General features: G+C 34.2%; 1 pseudogene; it reads right to left on the bottom strand.

Moving 5' to 3' along the window:
- Positions 1-6,210: 6,210 nt before the first annotated feature.
- LOC116857930 lies at positions 6,211-8,701 on the bottom strand (annotated as a pseudogene).
- Positions 8,702-25,030: the final 16,329 nt, after the last annotated feature.

Here is a 25,030-nt window from a genome sequence, read left to right as displayed (position 1 = left end):
GGGGAAAATGTGCATACAAAACATATGGAGGCATAAAAAATAATCTATGAGATGAAATTAATTAACGGACATCAACATGGAAATTTTTGTTACAGAAGGGCAATGTGATATAGCAAGGAGTTCTGAGATTAGAAAGACCTGGACTGACTTGGCTTTGCTATGTGTAGAATATTCCAAGGTCCATTTATTTCTTCAGCCCTAAAAGAGATATGATATTTGCCTTTATAACAAGAGTTTTCTGAGGATCTTATAAGACAATGAATGTCAAAATGCTTTATAAATGTGAAAGCCCTGTACAAACTGTTAGAATTTTTATTGTGATTAATGTTATTTAGATGGTAGTAGATGAAAGATTTGAGTCAAATTTGAAGACCTTGACATTTAAAAGTTAATTTACCTGAAAAAGACAATAATAGAAATGACAATTAAAATTAAAATGAAGAGATTTGGGGAAGACCTAAGAATTTTTGGTCAGGAAGTTCTTTTTGTGAGTAAGCAGCTGACTTACTTTCCCTGCCACTCAGCATAAAGAAGAGAACTCATATTCACTTGAAGAGATTATGTCCTATAATGTTTTCAGGGAGGAGTCTAACCTGCATTAGAACATCCAACTAGAGATAGAAGGAGAGTTAAGACATAGTATTATGTATATATTCTTTTACATATATTCCTATATTTGGTGTATTAAAATATTATAGGCTAATACTATTATTATCCTGATTTTACACATGAGGAGCCAAGGGCAAACATATTAAATAATTCTCCCAGTTTTTCACACAAATAGTATATGTTAGTTCCCTAATTCCAGTCTAACTTTCTTGGGGGAGGGGAGGAAGTCTGTGTTCTTTCCAATATTCCTTTGGAGATTTAACATTTAGCTTAAAATTGGGTTTACATGTATTTCACTTTTTTCTTTTGTAACTGAGCTAAAATGGCTGCTTTTTGGTGGGATGGATGAAACCTCACAGGAGCCCTTTCTCTTAGGGGGGACAAGTATCCTTTACTTATTTCCTTCATTTGAGATGATGCATGAAGCAACAGTTGCAGTCAACTGAAATGTTACTGGAATTTGAAAACTTGACGTTATGCTGCTTTCTTTTTTTTTTCTTTCCTTCTTTCTTCTTTCCCCTCCCTCCCTCCCTCCTTCCCTTCCTTCCTTCCTTTTCCTCTGTCCCTTTCTCCCTCCCTCTCTCTCCTTTCCTTTCTTCCCTCCTTCCTTCCCTCCTTCTACTTACCCTCTTTGGGAATCTGTACGCTGAAGACTCAGTGTCATAACTACCTTCTTCCTGCTAACCTGGCTGGCATGGCATATCCCAGCTACTATGTGGGTGTGTCCCACAGATGTGTGGAGTAAGTTGTGGTGTAGTTTTTTGGGGACATAATAAACACGTTGCAACAACAAAGCACCAGCTAAACAAACAAACAAACAATTTTTTAGATTCTACATGGTACAGCTAAAGTTTTTTGAATACCTTTCTGATTTCTTTTAAGTTGTTATCCTTCAGATGTGTGTTTAATCTAATTCTGGATGTATCTAGATACATGAGATTTCCCTATGCTCAGGACATCATGATAATTTGCTGCAGGTGGTGATTGTGTAATTCTCTTTCTCCTTAAATGGTTCTTGGCTAGATATACTGAATATGCTATTGAGTCCTGTTGGGCTCTGGAAGTAAGAGTTAGTAAGAATAGCAGCAGGGTTTTTCTCCTCTATCTGCGCATTTGATAAGAATATTCTGATATTCTGAAACAGTATATTCCTAAATCAAGGAAAAAATTCATTTAAACTTTTAATATTGGAGAATTGTTAACATTTGGAAAAGATTCTAAGTGCAAGTGATCTCTTCTCAATATCCAAACAATTTCCTAGACTGCAATAAGACAGTTGAATGAAAAGACATTACTGGGTTATAGCATAATATGTATTAAAATATACTATTTCAGTATGCATCGTGTAGACAGATTTTATAAGAAGACTTTTCAAAAAAATAATGCAATAATTCTATGTCTTATTTAAATCTTTTGGTGACTAAGTCCATTAAGATGAAAGTATTTCAAAACATTTTCAGTTCTAATAAAGAAAATCCTTTTTCTCCAAGATTTTAGATACATTTATATCATCACCAATATTTTTAAATAGCTTTATTGTATATTTGGTTCATATTTACTTGGTAGAAGATCTACCAGTAATTTCCATAATTGCATTTTCCTTGAAAAATACACTTTTAATTTGTGCTAACTCAGAAATAAATGAATGAGTGACAGAGGAATTTGCCTTTGCAGGTAGGAAGCAATATTGTTAATTTCCCCCAAAGGGAAAGTCAACCATGCCAGAAATGGCTAAATAATTAAAAGGGAAAGATAGAGAATGCATACACCTGTTGTAAGTAATTTGCCAAGTGAGTTTTATTTTCAAAAGCTGTTTTGTTGGAGTTAACAGAGGAAACTGGTTGGTTTTGAAGATAAGATCTGGACAAATGGTCAAGAAACCAAATATAATAACATACAGTTTTATAGATCTGCTGGAATGATATTTAGGTTCAGGTGATAGAAAGCCTCTCTGATTCCCCCCTCCTTATAGGAATATAGAAACAAAAAAAAATTCTTATTTACTGCTTTTTTCCTACATGGACATCTCAATCAAAATAACCACCAAATATTAACTGATTATCTACTGAGGACCTGGTAGTTCACCCAAGAGTCTATAAACCTAATAAGAACTATAAAGGCTAAAGGGATTAAGGACTCCATCAAATGCACTCTACTCTTAAATTCTACTAATTCATTTTTCTGTTTTTACTAATGAGGCTTTAATAATAATAATAGTTGAAAAATATAAAATAAAGCTCATTTTTTATTTACTTGCTTTATTTTTCTTAGTGATATATACTACATATTTATATGCAAAATATAGATTATATATAATATATACATATAATGTATACATGGTATATGTTACATAGTGATATTACTTAGATTTATATTTTTAAAATATTGTAACATAACTACATATTTATGTACACATATATACATAAGCACATACAATTAGAATTTGTAATTCTAAATAATATTACTAACTCTAAATATATACACAGTGTTTCTTGAAAAATAAAGCAGTATAAATGAGTGAAGTTGCTAATGCTTCTTTCATGTTAGCATTGTGGTTATTGATATGCACTAAAATCTCCAATGAAAGAAATAGAGCCCCAACATAGAATGAAGGGCCAAGTAGGGGTTTTTCATTCTACTTGCTGGGTCATCCACTCAAACTATGCTTCTTCTCCTATCTTCAACTATTATCAACAGTAACCATGAGAGTCAACATTTTTTTCTTTTCTTCTATGGCCCTGCTCAAAAGCAGATAGAGGCAGAAGGGAGAGAGCGCAAGTGTCCCCCTTTCTAATTTATAACATACGGTAACTGCTTTCTCTCTGGCCACACATACATATCCCCCAAAATTGCAAATGCACATTATATAACAAAATCTCGGAAGGAAAAGAAACAAACTCCCAGAAATATGGTAAAACATGAACGTTTGTAGTACATGAGCAAAGACTAAATAAAATTTAAAATCTAGTGTATTTTTTTTGTTCTTCCACAAGATCAAAACTGAATTTTATAGTTGTATTTAGATAGAAGGGGAAAAAATGAAGATATTCAAATAGACTAAAACACAGTTCTTCACCTAGAATTCTAATTTTTCACTTTATGCAAACCAGCTACTAAATCTCTCCAACCCATTTTGGAAAAATGAGATCATATTAAACATTATTGAATTTAATTGTCTCTACCCACTGCACACAAAAAGCTAGAGGAGGGTTTAATTAGCTTTACTACTCTCGACCGCAAAAAAAGGAAGCAAACTAATACTTTTTTTTTTTTTAATTTATTTGACAGAGAGAGATCACAAGTAGGCATAGAAGCAGGCTCCCTGCTGAGCAGAGAGTCCCATGCGGGACTCGATCCCAGGACCCTGAGATCATGACCTGAGCCAAAGGCAGAGGCTTTAACCCACTGAGTCACCCAGGCACACCAGCAAACTAATACTTATTGCATATGTGTTGTTTGCCAGGTACTCACACCTATTTTTCATCTCCTCAAAACAAATTTGCTGAGCACATATTATTTTACACATAAAAAAAACATCTGAGATTTAGAAAGAGTGTATGATTTGCCTAATATCACAAAGCTCTTAAATAGCAAACCTATTATCAAATATATGTGTGCCTGGCTATAAAGCCTGACTCTTTGTATAACATACTACCTCGTTCCTAATGTAGTTAATCATGTACAATCTTAAAATCTTACTTAACTTTTGTACATGTTGACCTCTCAGGGGAGTTGTAAGATCTTCAAAGAATTGGAGCCTGGAATTCCAAAGGAATAAACTGAAATGTGGGATGTGAATTTTATTTCTGTCAGTTACTAGCAAGTAGGAATTCTCCATGCATCTCATTTTACTGATACATAAAATGGGATTATGATATTACCCTGATAAATTTGTATTAGTGAATATGAGTATTTAAATTTGTATGTAGCAGATATTTACTACCAGTACAGACAAATTTCTTTTCTATTTCATAAACATATTTTATTTTAGCTTTATTTCTCATTAGGTCTATCATGTACTAAGGATCTGCAAGGATAAACCAAAGTTATTAAGCATATATTATGTTGTAGATACTTTTGTGAACATTATCTCTTATTAATATCTCATCACAATCCTCTGAAATGTTAACCTGCCCCAGGGTTTATTTTGCTTCTCTTCTCAAGCTCTATACTTCCCATGAGCATTCAATCTTTCTTACTATCTCATAGCTTTAAATATACTTCTCTGAGTTTCAGACTCAGTGTATTCAACTATACTTGAAATTGCCATTTGAATGGCTAATACAATATATCAAAAATGCATTTGACCTAGAACTTTTCATTCCTGGGTCTCTAACCTAATCCTACAGCCTTTGCCAACTTCCGTAAATAATACTTCTATCCAACTACTTGTTCGGGCTAAAACCTAGGAGTCCTCATGATTCCTTCCTATTACTCATGATCTCACACATCCTACCCACCAGCAAAATTTGCCTACTGGCAAAATTTACACTTCAATTCATCCACTTCCATTCTTATTAGAATTGACCATCTTGGATCTATGGGGCCATAACTTTTTAACAGGTTTGTTCCTTCCAACTGCACACTTATCACCCTTTGACTCTACATAAGAGCCAGAGGATCTTTTAAAGATGTAAAGATGGTGGTAAAGATGACGGCTTCCCATTGCAAGAAGAAAAATCCAGTCTTCTTATCCTGCCCTATCAATTCTGGTTGACATGATTTCTGCCGAATTTTACCCTCTGTTATATTTTAGCCATCCTGTTTTCCAGGAAGTTTCTTGAATAACTAAGCTCATTTCTGCCTTCAAAATTTAACATTTGCTACTATTTTCAACTTGAACATTTTCCAGACGTTCTTTCCAGCTCTTTATAGAACAAGATTTCTTCTTACCTTGCAGGTCTCAAACCCGTGTTATCTCTTCAGTGAGTCCTTTCTCCCTGATGCCATCAAATATGTCGTTTATGTGAGACCATTTCCAACAGCACCCTGTTTTTATCTGATTCATAACACATATTTTTACTAGGTTATCCATTTTTCACTTGTACATATTATTTGGATATAAAATAATTTGCTGTTTATGAGAGCAAAGATCTTTTATGTCTTTTGTTTACCTCAGCATTGTCTTTTACTTTTTGGGGAATAGGGCAGGAGAAGTGGGTGGGGGAATAATTCAAGGGAGTATATGGAGTTCAGAGTATATGAAACTGGTAATACAAGGATGGGATGAGATGACCAAGTAGATGAGATTTTCTATTGACTTTTATACTCTAATGAAAATGATATGGCATATATAGTACATGATATTCACTAAATGTCAGTTGCCTTTTCTAGCAGGATTCTCCACATGCTATACCTAGACATCATCATCCTTTCTTTTTCAGGGAGTGAAGCTCATGTAGAAAATAAAGGAACAAAATGTACAGTACAGTTTGGATAATGCAGTTGGCTAGCTGACTCCATGCAGGGCCTCACTGTGTCCCCATTCTCCTCACTCCACTCTTTCAGGATGGAGCCAGGAGAAGAGCTTCCCGAGTGCCTTTCCTGAGGTCTAGCCAACTTGTCCAAGATTCCATGTGGAGGACTATGGACTGCAGCTCTCTAGTGCACAGTCCTCTCTCTTTGACAATGATAATTGTAGAGAAAGAAGCAGACACTCATGCTGATTCCACAGACTGTCTTCGGGATCTCATTAGCCTTGCTGTGCTCAGTATCTTGCAAAACCACATCATTCACAGCTAGGACTTGGTCCCCTTCCTGCAGTTCTGCTTGATGTGCATCAGAGTCAGGAATCACATTGGAGATAAGAATGTCTAGCTGAGAGACCTTTCTTCCTCAGGTATTAAATCCCAACTGAGTTCCAGGAGGCTTCTTCAGTGTGACAATTCAAGACAGAAAGTGGATCAACTCATTTTTGTAGCCTGGGTAATATACCCTTTCATGAGGAGGAATCTATGCTGGAGATTCTCATAGGCAGGCAGAAAAACTTCAGGCTAGTCATCATAAGGAATTGGCTGTCCATCTCTATCAAGTCCCCTCAGGCCTCAGTGCCTCAGGCTCCACTCACTGCCAATTCAATCTAGAAAGTGGAAGCAGATTTTCAGATGGATCTGAAAGGGTGGGGTCAGGGTGCAATATTCAGGCCCTCCCCTTTCCCATGCACTAGGATCATTTAGGTCTTATTCACCACCATGTTGCCAAGTGCCTAGAACTGCCTGATATATATTAGTTCTCAATGGACATTTATTGAATAAAGGAATAGGTGGCTATTGTGATGTTATATTCATTCATTGATGATAAAAAGAAAGGTCAAGGGTGTATAAAAATTCTAAACAACACAATTAGGAATAAACATAAGTCACTTGATAGAAATAGATGTCTACAAAATATGTGGCAGTTTTTCAATGGCTAACACATAAGCATTGATTTATAAAATACACATTTAGGAGTTCTTCAGAGTGATTTTTCTTTTTTCCAATTATCAAGACATGTTTAAGGGCTAGTGGCTTCAACTTATATTGAAATGTGTGAAATAGCTAGACTTTCATATATTTCTACTCAAGTAAGCATAAAATTAACTGAGATACATTATATCCTTTCACAAAATGTCATATGAAATAAAATCCATCATTGAATGTGGCTAAATTGTCCTTTACAGTTGTTGTATTGTGGTGCTAACTGAAGATATGACCCAATCAAACACCATCATGATAGTTATCATGGCATCCTACTTTCCATAATATATGCTTTCACCTCAACTGGAAGAGGTACAGCCAGGTTGCTACATCACTTAGCTTCAAGGGTATCTTGTATTCTCTCCTCCATGGAGTATATAATTAGATAGCTCTGGCAAGGATTATGGTAGAATCTCATCTTTGCCAAAATACATTAAATAGTTTGTTGTGCTTCCCCATCCCCCAAGATTTCTGCCCAACAATCACACTTATCAAATGTGGTTGTTATCAAATGGCATAATTAATTTTTTATTCCCTTTCACGTAGAGAGGGCACACCAAAAAGAGAAACATGCCATGATCCATGTAGAAGCACAACGTTAATTCCAAAATTGAACTGAGGAATATTTTTGAGGTTTTGAAATTGAAGCATTTTATTCCTCTGAAGAAAAATCTTCAAATGACAGAGAAAGGCAATATGGAAGTTAGCTTAATGTCTAAAGATAACTTTCATTTGGTTTGGTTATCCAACAACTACTATCATCCTTTAGGAAATTCCCAAAAGATGGTTTTGCAGTATGACATAAATTCTAATCAAACCAGGGAGAAGAAAGGAAAGAGATGACTTATTCTCTGATATTAATTCTTTGAGTTTTGCCTCACATTGTTATCCTTAATGAAGTCCACCTCTTTCTCTCTGAATTCCAAAGACAATTAGTGTGTTCCTTTCTGTACTACAACTTGGCATATTTATACTGTGGTGTGGTCAATTGTACACATCTTCCATCTCACATTAGCTTATAACCTCATGAACGGAAAGATTTGAGGTTTATTTTTCTTTCTCTTGGGTACTAATAATAGATCATAGTTCTTGGGTTTCAATTTTTTTAAGCAGTAACTAAAGTTGCTCTTTGTGCATGAGGCTTTTTGTTAAGTAATTTACAAGAATTATCTGTTGGCAGGAAAAAAAGAGAGAAAGAAAGGTGATGAATGAGGAAGAAATAACTCTTACTAAGACTTATTTTTTAGATAAAAAGGCTTTGATCTAAGGAGTTTAGCTAAGAGCTAAATTTTCCTCATATTTTCAAACCTTTATTTTAAGTCCACTGGAGGTAGGAATGCCAAGCATCAGGACACCAACTAAAGCTTTCATTGACAAGGGGACAGCTTGCTACTAATGTTTAGGCAATTAGAAGATCTATCTGGGAGGCACTGCTTTGCCAACATGAAAGTCTTCTGCCTCCGTGACTCTGCCACACATTCCAATCCCTACATGTGTCCCATTGATCTCTTAAGAGAGCAACAATTAATTCCAGGTGTCTCTTTGGGCAAAGCATATTCCTGGCTCACTTGTGAAATTGTATGTTTTCTAATAAGTCTCTTTGCTTTCCGCATTCTAAGAAAGTGCATTTACCTCATAATGATGCAGTATGCTATAAAACCATGTTTTCTGTAGCAAATATTTGCTATAACTCTCAGTGTCTCTCAGGGCTTATCTGTATATCCTTGGACAAGTCTTTCTAGCCTCAATTTTCTATCTTTTAAATGTGAATAACAATTTTGCTGTTTATTTCCTTACCAGGATACTAGTGAGGGGAGAGGGGAACTGAAATAAAATACTGCAAAAATCAGAAATATAGATGTAAGGTCTAGGAAAAAGTGGTGTCTGACGGGTCAGCTCCCTAGGGATACTACATTTTACTGACAAATACTTAATATTGTAGCATGTACAGAGCCTGTATCTTTGCCTAAACTGTTTGGAACGAACACAAGAATAAAGTATCTAGGAGAGAAATAAGAAAATAGAGTGCCCCCCAAAATCAGAATAATTACATTATTTCATCCCTCTCAGGACTAAGGGTAAAGCAAAATTCTGAATTTCAATTAAAAAAAAAAAGAATTTTGTGTTTCTTTAATCAGGGCCAAAACAAAACACAAAAGGAAGTAGGAGAAAATTAGACAAATAGGAAGAAAAGAAATTTCTAAATTCACTCTAGGATTACACTACTATCTTCTTTATTTGCCTATCATTTTTATACAGTAGTTATTCCTGAAGGTAATTATTTGGCAAAGAGCAAAGGAAAAAAAAGTGTAAAGTAGCTTTGTGGAAAAAATGTAGACTTCTAATGTGTATAATTTCTCCTGTGTATTTTCTATTGATTATTGGAAAAATCCCTGTATCATTCTTGTTCAACCTGAACCCAAATAAAATAATATATTTACAAATAATATTTTTAAATAATGAATTTCAAGGAATTTGAAGCTGTTGTAATATAGTAGAAAGAATTTTTATATGAAGGATCAGAAAGACTGGTTCTGGTTTAATAAGTAGGAGATGGCCTAAATGATACAATTTACCTCAGTATTTAGTTGTTCCTCTGGTTAGATTTACTAGTTGGACAGGCAGGGGAGCAACAAAGTTGTAAAATGGAAAGATACTTCTGATTCTTGACTTCTAAGATCTGTGTTATTTTAGTATGAAAAGATATTTGATTTTCATCTCCAATAATTTGCTTCATATTTCATATTTTTTCTTGTGGTGATTTTGATTTTAGGAAAGACTAATTAGAAAAATGAAAATTGATCACTTAGATTTAATGGGATTTCTTGAAGTGATTTTATTTTTTACTACAGGTGAGTTTTAGGTAAATTACATATGCCCAAAGGCAATCTCTTCCAATTTATCAGTGCAAGTATCTGTATGACATCAAAGGAAAAAAAAATAAAAAGACCCCCAGGGGTACTGGGGAAGCTTAGTTGGTTAAGCATCTGCCTTCAGCTCAAGTCATAATCCCAGGATTCTGGGATCGAGGCCTGGTCCTGGGATCAAGTCCCATGTCAGGCTCCCTGTTCAGTGGGAGTCTGCTTCTCCCTCTCCCTTTGCCCTTCCCCCATTTGTGCTTGCTCACTTTCTCTCTCCTTTAAATACAAAAATAAAATCTTAAAAAAATAGACCCCCAATTAAAAAAAAATCTATGCAACTAAAAATCAAAAATTTCTTTAAAATTTTTGGAAGTAATATACAAAAAGAAAAAAAATTCATAGAGAAGATGTTTAGAAAACATTTTTTAAATGATGACTTAAACATGTCTACAGTGGTAATTCAAATTAAGAACCCATTTAGTCTTGGTTCCGCAATCCTGTTTTCAGGAGGCATATTTTCAGAGGGCAAAAAAATCCCTATATTTTGCTCTCCTAGACCAAGATACTATATCTTTATGACTCCTGTATTCCCAGGTTTTGGTTAAATTATCTATTTCCTATGTTCTCAAAAATAAAAATTCCGCTTAGGCCAAGAGTTTAAAAAATGGATACTTTGCATCATATTATCTTTTGCATTTCAAAATTTATCTATCCACAGTAAAATGCCATGTTGTTTTTGGTACCATACTATACCAAAACTAATGACTTACCACCTCAGGGTGTAATGAAAGCCATCTCAAAAGGCAAGTGGTTTGGCAGAAGAAAAGATGACTTTCAGCATGAAATGTTAAACACTCTCTGGTTTAGAAGGATGTTAATGGATAAAAAGATTAAAAAAAATTAAAAAAAAAATAAAAACAACCCTGAAGTTAACTTCAGAAAGGAAGAGACCATCTTTGAGTAACAGAAAATAGAATAATTAATTTCAGTTATTGCATAGTATTAAAATGGTGAATATATATTTCAGTTTATTTAACTTTACTTGGAAATAAGATAATGTAAGTGTGGCATAATGAAATGAACTCTTAATGGCTTGTTATTATATGTTTTATTCTTCATTCAGCAATTACTGAGTGTTTACTGTAAAAATACTGAGAGCTAATATTTATCTTGTGCTTACTATGTTTCAAGCATTGTTTTAAGCCATTTTAAAAAATGAATTGATTCATTCTGTCCTTTTAACAATCTGGGAGATTTATATGTTTTTTAACACTTTTTTCAGATAAGGAAACTGAGGCAGAAGTAATAATTTGTTTCAAATCACACATATAGTTAATGTGAAGCCCAAATTCTAATCTAAGTCTTCTGGCTTCAAGGTCTACCTTATCTTTTGTTACAGGAATAGTAATGGAATTCACTGGCTCTGCTTTCAAAGAGCTTAAGCTCTTAAAAGGGGGAGAGGGACCTTACAAATAAATGTGTAATAACTGGTAGAAAGTTTCAAGGTAGACAGAAAAGGAGACATCAAAGAGATGTTGAAAACAATGAAGAAATATTCTTGGCAAGGATAGGCAGGTGCAACATTCTCAACAAGGATAGACAGGGGAAAGTCAACAGATACAGATATGTAAACAGTTAAGCCATAGAAAGTGTTAGATATTATGTTTGCATTATGTAGCAATCACAGTGTAAGCACAGAGGAGAATGTAACCAGTCTCCTGGCAGCTGTAAAGTAGATAAAGGTTTCCCAAGTCTTGAAAAGAGAAGTAGATGATGTGAAGGCACTTCAAACAAAGGGAAAAGTTGAGAAAAGTGAGTACTGAGAAGAAGTGAGCAAGTCTTATGGAGCATGAGATGGACAGACAAGTCTGAGAATAGCAGGGACTTTAATTTACTGGAGCACAGAATGTGAGGTAGATATCTATTTCAATGTAAAACTTTAAGGCAAACACAATCGTTAAGAGAAAGGAATAGATGAAATGTCGTTTACTTTTCTTCTCTAAATCCTCTGCCAATTACAAACTTTCTATAAAAGGTGGGAGAGGGGTTGTTAAAACATGAGTCCTTAGTAATAGACTCTGGTATGGAGTTGTACCCTATAATATGTAATTTATTCAATCACTTATTTATTCACTCATTATGCTTAATGTCTTTGTCATTTATGTCTTTATGATGCTTTATGTCATTATGACATTATGTCAGTGTGCTAGGAAACTTAAGGGACACAAAGGTGAATGATAAATAAGATCTGTCCTATAGACCCTTAAAGCCTTGCCGGCAGAGCTATGGCATACGGGCGAGTACCCATTCTGATTAGGTGGTGCCCATGAAGAAGTGCTTGTTGAGTATTTTGAATATTAGTCCTGCTTGTAGGTAAGTTGGCTTATACTGGAGCATGTCCACAAAATGTTGTAATGGCCCATTTTACATTTTAAATAATTTTTTGAGTCAGTTGTTAAACACATCATTATTCAAAAGCTAAAATCATAGAAACTTACAATTAAGTTTTATTTAAAAGAAAGAAAATAAGTACTGAAAACTCATTGCTTTTTAAAAATATACTTCACTATTTTCTATGCTCTTGAAGTTATTGCCAATTGTATCTGTATTGTGGAAATACTATGCAGTGATGGGCTACTTACAAAGCATCTCTTTCCAAATTTGCATTCAGGGATTAGTTCAACATATGTAAAAAAAAGTTGTAGGAGTATTTGCATCATGAAAATAATTGGATCTATAAATTAGGATTCTATTTTCTCCCTGAAATTTAGTTGTTAAATATTTACCAGCACATGACTGCTCATTCATAAAATATCAATACAAAGTATATCACTATGTGTTTTTACCTGCTCCAGTTTGGAGTAGTTCAGTACCTCAACCCACCCTCAGAAATTAGAAGCTCAAGCTCCCCACCCATTTTCTAGGAACATGAGCAAGTCTAGATTAACCTCTAACACTCATCCAGCCATATATTCTGAGTTTTCTGGCACAATGGTTCTCAACCCTGGTCCTACACTGGAGTCACCTAAAGAGTTTTAAAAATTGTCCAATTCCTGTGTCTATTTCTAAGCATTTAATTCTGCTCATCTACCAGTAAGAAATGGGTATCCATATTTTTTAAATCTGTGCATTCCCAAGGTGATTATAATTGTGAAGTCAATGGTGAAAAAGTATATCACAAGTTACCAATAACATGGGTATTGCTTGACTGAATCATCTTCTGTTGCTAGAAGATAATATATTTCACATTCCACAAAGTAAGCATAGGGGAGAAGCAAGTGGTGGTTAAAAATGACCAGAAGCCATGCAAAAAAAAAAAAAAAAAAAAAAAAAGAAAAAGGAAAAAGAAAGAAGAAAGAAAAGAAAAGAAAACAAGAAAAAAAGAAAAGAAAAAAGGAAAGGAAAGGAAAGGAAAGGAAAAGAAAAACAAAAAGAAAAGAAACGAAAAAAAAAAAAGAAAAAGAAAAAAAGAAACAGGGATTTCTGCTGAATGTTCCATCACCCTCTTTCCCCCCAGCTAGGAATAATGCCCTTTTGCAATAGCATCTTTTTCTATTAGTGACCAATGTCACCTTCCTAGGCTATAGACTAAGCAAGGGCTACCAGGTCAGAATTAGGTTTGGTGCAGGTTTCCTCAAAGACTCCTTATCATCATCTTTGTTTCTTTCCATGGAATCTATTTTAAAACATAGAAACATTGAAAAATCTGATTTTAAACATAGAAAAATCTAATTTTATCCCACTCATCTGGACAATGAGGCCCCTTACCCTGGTTGCCCCTCTTCTAAGGAAATTTATTTTTAGTCATTCTAAGCACTGTCTTTTTCTTCTTTTCTACGGAAAATGTTTTTAATGAATCCCAGGAAGCTTTATGGTCTTTTTCCTTCTTTGGAAGAAAAATTACACAAACTAATCACTGTAAGAAAAATCATTTTGCAAGGAGAAAATATAAAAGAGATAAATTTATATGTTTCCATCTCTTTCTACCTTCAAACCACCATTCACTTGTTTCTTTGTTATGCAAATGTATTATCTCTCACTGCTTAAAAATTCTCTCTCATTGTGGTGGACACATTTTAAGGTGACCCTAATCACCAACTCTGGCTGTTTACAATTTTCATATGGCAAAAGCAATGGGATATCACTCTCATAATTATATGATGTTATATAAAACTTCATCCTGCTAGCTCATTTGTTGTAGTCAGCCTGCCTTCTTTCTTTTCTCTCTCTCTTTCTCAACTTGTGAATTTGGAAGAGACAAAGTAGTGAATGCTACCAACACTTACCTAAATGGAGAAGCATCTGCTTCCCTAGTCAAGTCTCCAGATTAAAACCCAACCCAGGCTGATACCATAATTGGCGGTCTTCTGAGACCCCAAGTAGAGGATCCAGCTAAGCTATGCCTGGGTTTCTGACCTGTGAGATAATATATAAAGATTACATTTACCTACTAGGTTTATAGTAATTTATAGTAATTTGTTACACAGCATAGAAAAAGAATATAATCGTCTTTAAAATAATTGCCCGTGGGGCACCCGGATGGCTCTGTTGGTTAAACGCCTGACTCTTGCTTTCAGCTCAGGTTTATGATCTCATGGATCATGAGCTGAGCCCTGTGTTCATCTCTGCACTCAGTGGGGAGTCTACTTGAAAGAGTCTCTCCCTCTGTCCCTCTCCCCCACTTTTTTTTTAATATTTTTATTTATTTATTTGACAGAGATCACAAGTAGAGGCAGACAGAGAGAGAGGAGGAAGCAGGCTCCCTGCTGAGCAGAGAGCCCAATGTGGGGCTCGATCCCAGGACCCCGGGATCATGACCTGATCCGAAGGCAGAGGCTTTAACCCACTGAGCCGCCTAGGTGCCCCTTCTCTCCCCGACTTGTAAGCACTCTAACTAAATAAATCTTTTTTATAAATTAAAAAAAATTAAAAATAAATAAAATAATTGCCCAGTGCTTCAGTGTGGCTTCCATCCACCTAAATCATTAACTCAACATTTCTTTCTAGCTTCTCCTGTTGGCTAACTGATCTGAGCACCTACGAAAGCCCCATGCACATTTATACTTACAGTCCCTTGCTCATGTTCTTCCGTCTACTTAGAAGGGCCTTCCTATTTTTTTTTTTTTAACATAGAGAGCAGCCATTTATCCTTGGAGGCCAACTATAACAACAACCTCTATGCTGTCAATAAAAGAATTCTCACTCAATGCCCCCTCAATGTCAAATTGATTGACTTATCTTTTGTTTTTGCATAAATTTCCTCCATAACTCTTATAGGGTTCATTATGTTGTGTCAGGGTCAATTTTTCGTGTTTTTTCCCCTCATTATGTTGTACATTCCCTGAGAATAAGCACTGTGTAGTATTTATCTTTTTATCCCCAGAACCTGGACTAGTGCTTTGACATATCAGTCCTCCAAAAAATGTGCGTTAAATTGAATCAATCTGAATTTATACTTCCATTGGTAGAAAAAGTCAATGTTTGGCACATTGTAGGCACAACCAGTTTTTAAGTGAGTATTCATTGTATAATTGCTTATATTTTTAAACCATATTATTTAAGATAGAAAAGAATCGCTGGGGATAGTACGCTGACTTAATGAGATAGTGGCAATTCAGGCTACAGAAATTACCTAATGGATTTTGCTGATAACATTAGGGGCTGCCAATTCCATATCATAATTATATGATGCCTGGAGAGGAGTTGAATAAATACATAACATTAGGATGCAGAAGAAAATAAACCAACAAAGAATCTGATGCAGGAATGTATATAATTATGTTTTTTTTAAAGAAGTCAATAGATTGAGAGTCAAAGAAATGAAAATATAACTTCAGTTATCAATAAAATGTAGTGTTCTGCAGTAGACTAGCTACCAAAATACTTCCATGTTAAGGGTAGGTAACCCACAGAATGACTTAGCAATATAATAGTGTAATATAAATTCATTGCAGGAAGTGAAAGTGGAATCTACAGAAGAGGATGTAATCCTAACAGTATATTAAGATGCTAGACATAATACTGAAAACCATGTAAAGACTAAAGGCTAATATATATATGAATAAGGGATGTTCATCTTTCCAAGGTTAAAGAAGCTTTTCACTGGAAGTAAAAGAATGGCATAATCAATATACTCCTTGAATCCCTGGGCCGTCTTAACTCAAGAGTTGTAAATAATTTGTAGCAAAAGATGAAATATGGCTAGAACCTCCCAGAATATTGCTGTTTTTCATCCTTTAAATTTTCAGTCATGTGTTTCCCAAGAATTTCTGGTAAAAGTCCAGTAGCTCCAGTTAACATCAATATAACCTTTGATGAAGTGGAAAACTCTTAACATGCATGCTACTTTTCTCAGAGCAGATTGTGTCTCTGCTTTAATCCTGGAATGAGTACAGAGACTCCTACCTATTTTGAAGCCTCAGTTTAAATGTGCACTTCTAAACCCTGTAACCTGCTGGACATATTATCCTGGGCAATTTTAAAAATCTCTAAATTTTAGCATTTCCATATGAAAAAGAAACTTCTTGTGGCTATTAATGGACACCTGATAGTTTGAATATAAAATAAGCCTAACAGTCTGATATGTAATATGGGCTCCAGACACGTCTGTTCTTTCTCTTTCTCTTGTATGTTAGATTCTTAGGGCAACTGCCGTGAGATTGGGGTTTACTCTTAAAGCTCAAGGTTTGTAATGGTCTTGGCCTCTCATGTTCAGGGTGACTCTGCTCCCATGTTCTCCATGCATTTTAGGACTGAGCTGCTTTCCTTCCATTTCTGTTTACCTGTATCTTTTGGGACTGATAGAGTGAGTCCTTGGACAAAGCTCTTATTTTGTTAAATATTCTTTCTGAGTTATTTGAGGGTGCTAGTAAAAATTTAAACTGAGTTGCAATACTTCAGTTTAACTGGCAACTAAACTAAAACAAATTCTCTAGGTTCTCTTTTTCTTTCTTTTTAGGCCTGTATCTCTCTATTAAACTTGTGATGTTTGGTAGAAAGCAGACTGGAACAGGAACAACAAGGACTCTCCAAATGCTGCATAATTTGACCCTCAGAGTATAATTCTCATTTGAATTAGTGACCCACAGTGATAATTTTGTGTGCATCAGGAACTCTTTATCATCAAACACAAAATAACACTGAAGGTGTAGGTTCTTCTCTGTTTTTGTTTTGCTTTGTTTTGTTTTACCTTTCAAGGAACAGAAAATACAAAAGATAACTGTCAATTTAATTCTATTTCTTATTTTTAAAAAGACCAAAGAGAATGTTAAATTGAATTTTTTTAAAAAAATTAAAGTGATTTAAAAATTTTATTTTAAATAATTATTTTTGGAACAGGACAATAATTATGCCAGGCCTAGATCTTTTTTATCCTCACTCAAGACAGCCAAATTATAAGAGAACTCATTTATCCAGCTATTACTGAATTGCCTTACTTAAGATATAGAATTCGTAACACTTATAAAAATTCAATTAGTTCTCCTATGCTATTATGTTTAATCAGCTTTGATTTTATTAACAATTTTAATGATATTTTAACTAAATTCTAAATTTAAAGTTAATGATAAATTAATGACAAGTAAGTATTCTCATGAGTGAGGTTTCTGACACATTCCAGAGTTAAAAAAGAAGAGCTTGATGGTCATCTCACTTGACTTGGCAGCATGAAAAATATAGAAAGAATATTCAATTTAGGTTAAGAATACCTTGGTTCTTCTGGATTCATTACTGTCTATGTGATTTTGGTCAAGACATTTAAATTTTGTAAAAAACTGCCATGTGAGTTTCAGCCCTGTCTACCTCACATGATTTCTGTAAATATCAAAATATGGTATTTATAAACACACTTTAAATCACAATGTGTATGAAATTTAGATGATTATTTTGGATTGTTTTTAATTATAGACTCAATTTACATTTATCATGATGTATACTTTAACAATCGAGTTTTTCTTTCATAAACTGAAATCCAATTAAATCTCTGCAGACCATGATGAACACATGGGCATATTTGGTAGATTTATTTGATTTATTTATATAAATGTACAATTCATAGGTGCTTTTTAAATAATTTATTGAGAAAGAGTAAATATGCAAACACTATGAAATATTATATGACACATAACCAACATTTAATATGTTGCTTTATTTTCCCTTCCTATTATTTATTTAACATTTCCCTCTATTGTTTGTAAATCCAGTATTAATGGTGGATATATATGTCTCCTGGAGTTAATAAATTTTGCCGGGAAACTCTATATCCTTCAAATATAAAACAGTATTAGTACTGCTGTGCTACTAATAGGACACATTTACATAATTTTACAGCATATAGAGTATTTGAACTAGGTCTTTACAATCACTCTGAATCACTCTAAATGAAGATGTTGAAATTCAGAGAAGTTATATCAATTATCTAGGATCAATCAGTTATTTGACAGATACAGATTGATAACCAGGTTTTAGTCTATCTTTAGATAAATAAAATCTCATATGTTCATTTATTCCTCTATTACGAATAGCAAATCTTAAATTGAGCTATATTAAACTGATAAAAAAGCTATTTTAACTAGATTAAAAATCAGCCACTCTATCATAATACTACTGGTGAACAACATTCACTGAAAGAATGGGTTATTCATAAACAATAGTATCCGATCTTCTCAAGTCACAGGTAGTACTTTGAAACTGATTGAGTTCCTTGATAAAGATGTATTAAGATCCGAGCAATTTGCTAGTTTCTTGGGAGAACATAAAGACAGTCTATCTTCAGATAATATAATTTAGCTGATTCAAAACAAGAAATATACTGAACCTGCTTTACTTAAGGTGGCATAAGCTAAGTACCAAAATAAATGGTCCAGACAAAAATATCATAGGATGATATAGATGAAAACCTGCATCCTTTTTCTGTCAGACTTGAAGACGATTCTCTTGTATGCTTGTCCATGAGTATGACTAGATTTTTAACAGATTACATCATGCATAAAGCACATAGAAATTCCAGAATGTCATCTGTAATTCATCTTTTTCTCTCTCTCATGATTCTCTATACACAAGTACATCAGGATTCCATTATTGCAAACCACTGCCTGCAGTGTCTAGTTAGGTAGAATGAAAAGTTCTGGAAGGTTCATTGAAGTGGACAGACTTAATATTCTCTAGGATTTAGGTGAATTGGAAACAGTGGGAAAGACATTCTGTCACATATTCAGCTTTCACAAAATTAAATGAATAGGGAAGGTAAGTGCTTACTTGCCCAATATTAATGTCTTTTAGGATGGCCTCCTAGAGATAGGCAGATGGTTTCATATAGTGAAGAATCTTTTGTGAATTGAAAAGACCCAGTAGAAACCACATAAGGAAGTACTTACACAATCAGCATGATAAAATATTGAGCGATTAGATCAATGCTAGCAACCACTCTCAAGCCATGTCTTGTAGTCACAACCACAACCAAAGCTTGGACTGAAGACTTTGATCAAGACAGTGAAGGGATTGTTGCCCTAGCCATGATGATGTGTTGGCAGAATAGTGATGGAGGCCAGTGTGTTGAATTGTCATAAGAAGATTTCACTCTGGTGAATGGAGGGAAATGGTGCTTGCCTCATATTGTAAATTAGAAGGTTCTGATACTCAGCCCAGCTGAATCACAGTATATTGCTACAGAGTGTAATAAGCAGTAGGAAATCATGTACCTACTCCTATCTCCTTGAGTTTCCTCCCAATAAACACTATTCTTGGACTGTTGTTGGTATTGCCCAGTCAACCACCTATGTGTGTTTATCTGATGGTAATAAGAATGGTATATATTAAGGATGGATGGATAATCGATTTTGGTGCACAGATTTCCTATTTGATTGGAGAGAGAGAAACATTTGTATACAAAGTGATTGTTGTAAATATGGGCTAGAGATTCATGTAAGGATTAGCTTGTTGTTACAAAATTTCATGATTAGATCTCTCACACAAACTTTATTTAACACTAAACTTTAAGACAAGCAATTTTCCTTTCTGTTTTTGGGTGACTGTGAGGGGCCTTTGTGATGCGATTCCAGTTTTATAAGGGAACTAACATTATAAATTACTAAGTAAGGTATGTCCTGGCCTTTTTCTTTCCTCTCCTGAAACTTTTGATCTATAAAAACTGAAACCCCAGTTCACACTGCATGCATGTGTGCATTTATATATTCTACTCTGCAGCTCTACACCTCATTGGGTGTTTAATTTATCATTGTATTTCAATTTAAAATTTTCATTTGGTTAAGTTGGCAAATCTCAATAAAATTTTATAGTTTCTTATTTTCTGCTCATATTTTCAAGTTTGTACTTTATTCCTCAAAATAGGAATAAGCATAGGTTTTAAAAATATTTGTCTGTAGTTTCTGTAGGTCTTATTCTGTTGCCTTGGTGGAGGCATAGCTTGTTCTCATTCATGATGACTACTTTTCTTGGAGCTAAAAAATTTTGTCTACTAGTTATTCAATTTTATCAGAAAATTATTTGGGGAAATACTTTGTGACCTAGGATTATAATGGGTTTCTTCAGACAGAATTTATTTGCTTTTGCCAGTGATTTTGGGCACATCCAGTCAAGGGCCATATTAAAATATATTAACACTTTGAAGGCTTTGGAAAGTCACACATGGTATGAATTTGGGTTGTATTGGAGATTGAGCTCTGTGGTAGGTCTTTTCCATCATTGCTCTCCTCAACAACAATGTATACATATTTTATCTCTTAATTTCATACTTTTAAGTAAAAATGCATAGTCGGATTTGAGGATAAACACCGTCAATTCATGGTAAGTATTCAACTCACCAGCTATTGGCCTCAGTCATGAAGATTTAGAATTCATAGAGTCTGTTGCCTAATCTAACAAGTCAGGTGAGTTTAGGTAAGATAATTTTTTTCTTTATTTTAGTTTGACTGGACTACAGGGGAATTGAGATATAATTATAGGATCTAAGAATGAATGAACAGGTTTGTTTGGAAATGGACCATGAAATACCTGGATTGTCAAATTAAGAATTATGAATACTGTTGAGTTGGTTATGGAAAATCATTAAAGCTTATTTAGTTTCTTGTTTTAGTATTGGCATAAAATAAGTGCTCTTCCTAAGATTATTCATCCAATAAAGGATAGAAATAGTCTAATTATTTGTGGAAATCTGGAGATAAAGAGATCAGTAGAATTCTATTATGGTACATCAGATGAGAAAAAAACGTTTGCACTAAGGTAGTGCTACTTATAATTAATAGGAGGGGGCAATAAGAGAATCATTGCAGGATTTGAATGAAAAGGATTTAGCAAAGGATAGTATCAGGAGAAGGAAGAGTCAGAGATAAACAGCAACTATCATCAGTAACAAACCATGGCTTTAATCACAAATTGTCACTTACACCATCAAGACCTCTATATTATCAACACATCAAGATTACAGGCAACTGGATGAGACTAAGTGATAACAGATTAACAGTTGTATTGAAGCAATGAATCATTTCTAAGAACCCGGGTTTAGAAAACATCAAAACAGGATCTATTTTCTGTTTTCTAATGTCATATGTATAAACATATGTATGTGTGTTTTAGCATGAAGATAAACATCTTTTAATTTGATATTTATTCCTTTTCCTTAATCTGTAATTTGTTAGCAAATACCAAGGGTGAATTAACATTATGAAATATAGGGTAGGGACCTATATGTTGAAAAGACTAGTCAAAACAAAAACATTTTCACCATTGCTTTTGTAAAATTTTGAATTATTATTTTTATGATGATTGCTTCTACTTCCACTCAAAGATAAGATTTAGATATACCTAAGATTAACACTTCTTTTAGGCGAAAAAGGGAAGGAAAAAATAATCTAAAAAAACCCGTAAAATTTTTCCCTACTTAGTAAAACAGCTGCTGCTCCTGACTGCTTCAGTTTATGGTTGAATAAAAATTAAATACATGATACCCTGAAGAAAATTTTTCAATTACATAAAATGAATAAACCATGATGACAGAAGAAACTGCCAACATTTACCACACCAATACATGCACAGATAAATTATTTATATTATTTTATTGTCTTCCATCTTCATTTTAAGACAGAATTCACAATTGAGCAATAGGGAAGCTGCATCTTTTTATACCAACTATTAATTATGTGACAATCAACCTAGTCATAAGCAGCAATGTAAATTTGTTCTTACTATGACTGGAAGTAACAGATTGACTATTTACCCTTTGTGCTTTTGTTTCCCTTTTGTATTTACCTACCATATGGCTTGTGACAACCCAGGAATACTGAAATGATTATCCTTACTAACCTTAAAGACAGTAATATTTAATGAATGTGAGTCAGATATATGTAGTATTTGCAAATTACATGCAATCATGAGATTTGTCTTGGACTTATAAAATTATTCTTTTTCCTCTACAACTTTAACCTAACTTAGGCTGTCTCATTTCTAAACTGGATCATTTTGTCCTTTTTCAGTAAATTCAGTCTAGCAGCGGTATGGTCTAATACTTGTAGTAAAATTACAGTTGCTGTCTAATTTATAATCTCAATCTCAGAATTTTCCCTCTTAATGTGTATTTTCCCTTATTTTGTTGCTGTTTCACATCTTAACAGTGCTTCTGCTTTCTTTAGTGATGGCCTAAGGAAAGAAAAAGTTGTGAGGCTAGTTATTATTTGGTTTTCCTCCTTTCTCTCAACTACTGTTCATATAAACATCCACCCCCAGCACTGGGTGCCCTTGGAGGAGAAGACTTGGCTATGGCTTTTATTTCATTTGTATAAATAACAGTTGACTGGTGATTCTGGCATACATGGCACATGTGGTTTTCTTGGGCACCATTCAATTTCACTTCACCAGTCCAAAAGGACCCAAAAGAGCAGACTCACAACCCTTTATCTCTTGACAGTTCTCCCCCATGCCTCATCACCTTCCTAGGAACAGTACTCAAACTTTCCTAAGTAAATATCCAGGTAAAGCAAATTTTCCCTTTTCAACCAACCACATGCCTCCTCTTGCAGAGTCAAAGGATCCATTTGGATGCTCCCATACATAACAGTTTCAGAGCTGGGAGAAAGAGGACTCACTGCTGAGCAAAGAGCCCAATGCCAGTTGATGGGCTTTTCTAGACAAAATGTACTATGTACCATTTCTAGACAAAATGTACTATGACCTTTACATAGTTAACAAATGGCAATTTGGCAAGTGTCGAGCTTAAAAAAAATCCCTGAATGAGAAGTGAAGGTAATTTCTATAACTTTTCCTCAGATTTCCTCAAATCATCAGAGGATATGCATTATCTTTAATCCTATTGTTAGAGGAAAATGTGTAACAGGTTAGACAACACATCTTAAAACACTAGGAAACCTAACTTGTTTCATTGTTCTATAATGAAATTTTCACTGCAAATAGGTTGAAACCATCTGATTTTTCAATTTGATCGAATGTTGTTGTTGATGATATTCTTGTTGGAAATCTGCAACGATTGGACTGGTAGAGAGTGTGAAGAAAGAAAAGCATTTTGGTGGTTTTACTGAACATATAGCACCATGTCACAGATGTTTATGGAGTCAGTATATATTCAGTTATATTCTATATTCATATTCTATAATTATATTAAAGTTTTTCACTATTCTTTTAACATATTACATTTTTATCATATAAGTCATTGCTACAATTTTCAGAAATCTGTACTTTACATTACTTTAAAAGATATAACCACCAGTTGCCCAGTTTTCTTTTAAATGTATTTCAGAATTCACGCTGGGTGTCTCCAAGTTATTTTCAAGATTCTGAGTATTAGTTCACATTTGAATTTATATTACCCTTCAACCTGACCTCTGGCATAAGAAGAAGTTTGATTTGGAGAGATGTAGTTTGTTAAATCCCAATTTTTTCTTATTTAATATCTGAAATAGATACTACTTCCTACAAATTGCTGATCTTAGTTTTGGAAAGAAATGCAAAGGACTCAAGGTCACCTTGGGAACTTTGAAAAAATTGTTTGATAAATTTCTACATGCGATTGAAAATACCCATGATTCACAATGCTAAGTACATGACCTTTGTTGTCACTTTTAAACTTCTGTAACCATTTTGTCAAATTTGCCATATGTATATATATGTGTGCCATGATGGATACATATAATTTATGGTATTAATTAATCAAATCAGTAAATCAAATGTTTTCAATAATTTAATAATTCTAGAAAAGGAAGTTATTTAAGCTTGCTTGACATTCTAGATAATTCATTACTTAAATCCATTTAAAAATAGTATCTTAGGATTTGTCAGTAAAAAATATATTGTCATCTTATATAAACCAAATGGGCCTGAGTGAGATTAGCTATTTATGTACCCTTCACAGAGGTGAGATGTTTTCTCGCCTCCGCCACAGTCCTGAAGCCCCTGATTTTACTGCCTTCACTGCTCCAGCCTCAGCGTCGCCCATCCTCCACATGCCATTCCTGATGCCACCCATGTCACGTAACAGCATAAGAAATAAGAAATAAGGAGTGTGCTGGCTCTTTATAGTCATAGAAACTCCAAGTTCAGGTCTTCCAACAATGTCTGTAAATCAGAATTTTATGTATCATGTCTAAAAACTTCTCCAAAATGGAAAAAATAAGGCAAGCCAGGTGGTAGATTTTTTCCAGTGCTATCCTAGGGCAAAGAGAACTGAACATTACCTAAATAAAGGAATGTACTTAGTATGATTCACCATTTACTACAGATTAAACTCTCAGACATGTTGGGAGTTACAAGTTAGCTTGTAGATTCTTGTCCAGGAAAGGTATAAGTAATTTCAGGGAACACATACACCTTAGTGATAGTGTTTCATAGCTGTGGAGGGAGAGAAATAGACTCACTGCTGAGCAAAGAGCCCAATGCCAGACCCTGGGATCATGACCTGAGCTGGAGGTAGATGCTTAATCAACTGAGCCACCCAGTCCTCACACTCATATTTCTATTATACTATAAATTTAGTTCCTGTGTCTCTCTCATTGAATGATCATGTATTAGGCAGATATCCTCTCTTAGTTCTGTTCAGCTGGATAGACGGTAATGTGTACATAATAAAAGTATGCTAACATG

Source organism: Lontra canadensis, unplaced genomic scaffold (assembly GCF_010015895.1).
Source record: "Lontra canadensis isolate GAN:19392208 unplaced genomic scaffold, GSC_riverotter_1.0 scaffold129, whole genome shotgun sequence".
Classification (NCBI taxonomy): domain Eukaryota; kingdom Metazoa; phylum Chordata; class Mammalia; order Carnivora; family Mustelidae; genus Lontra; species Lontra canadensis.
This window is presented reverse-complemented; position numbering and strand designations above follow the sequence as displayed.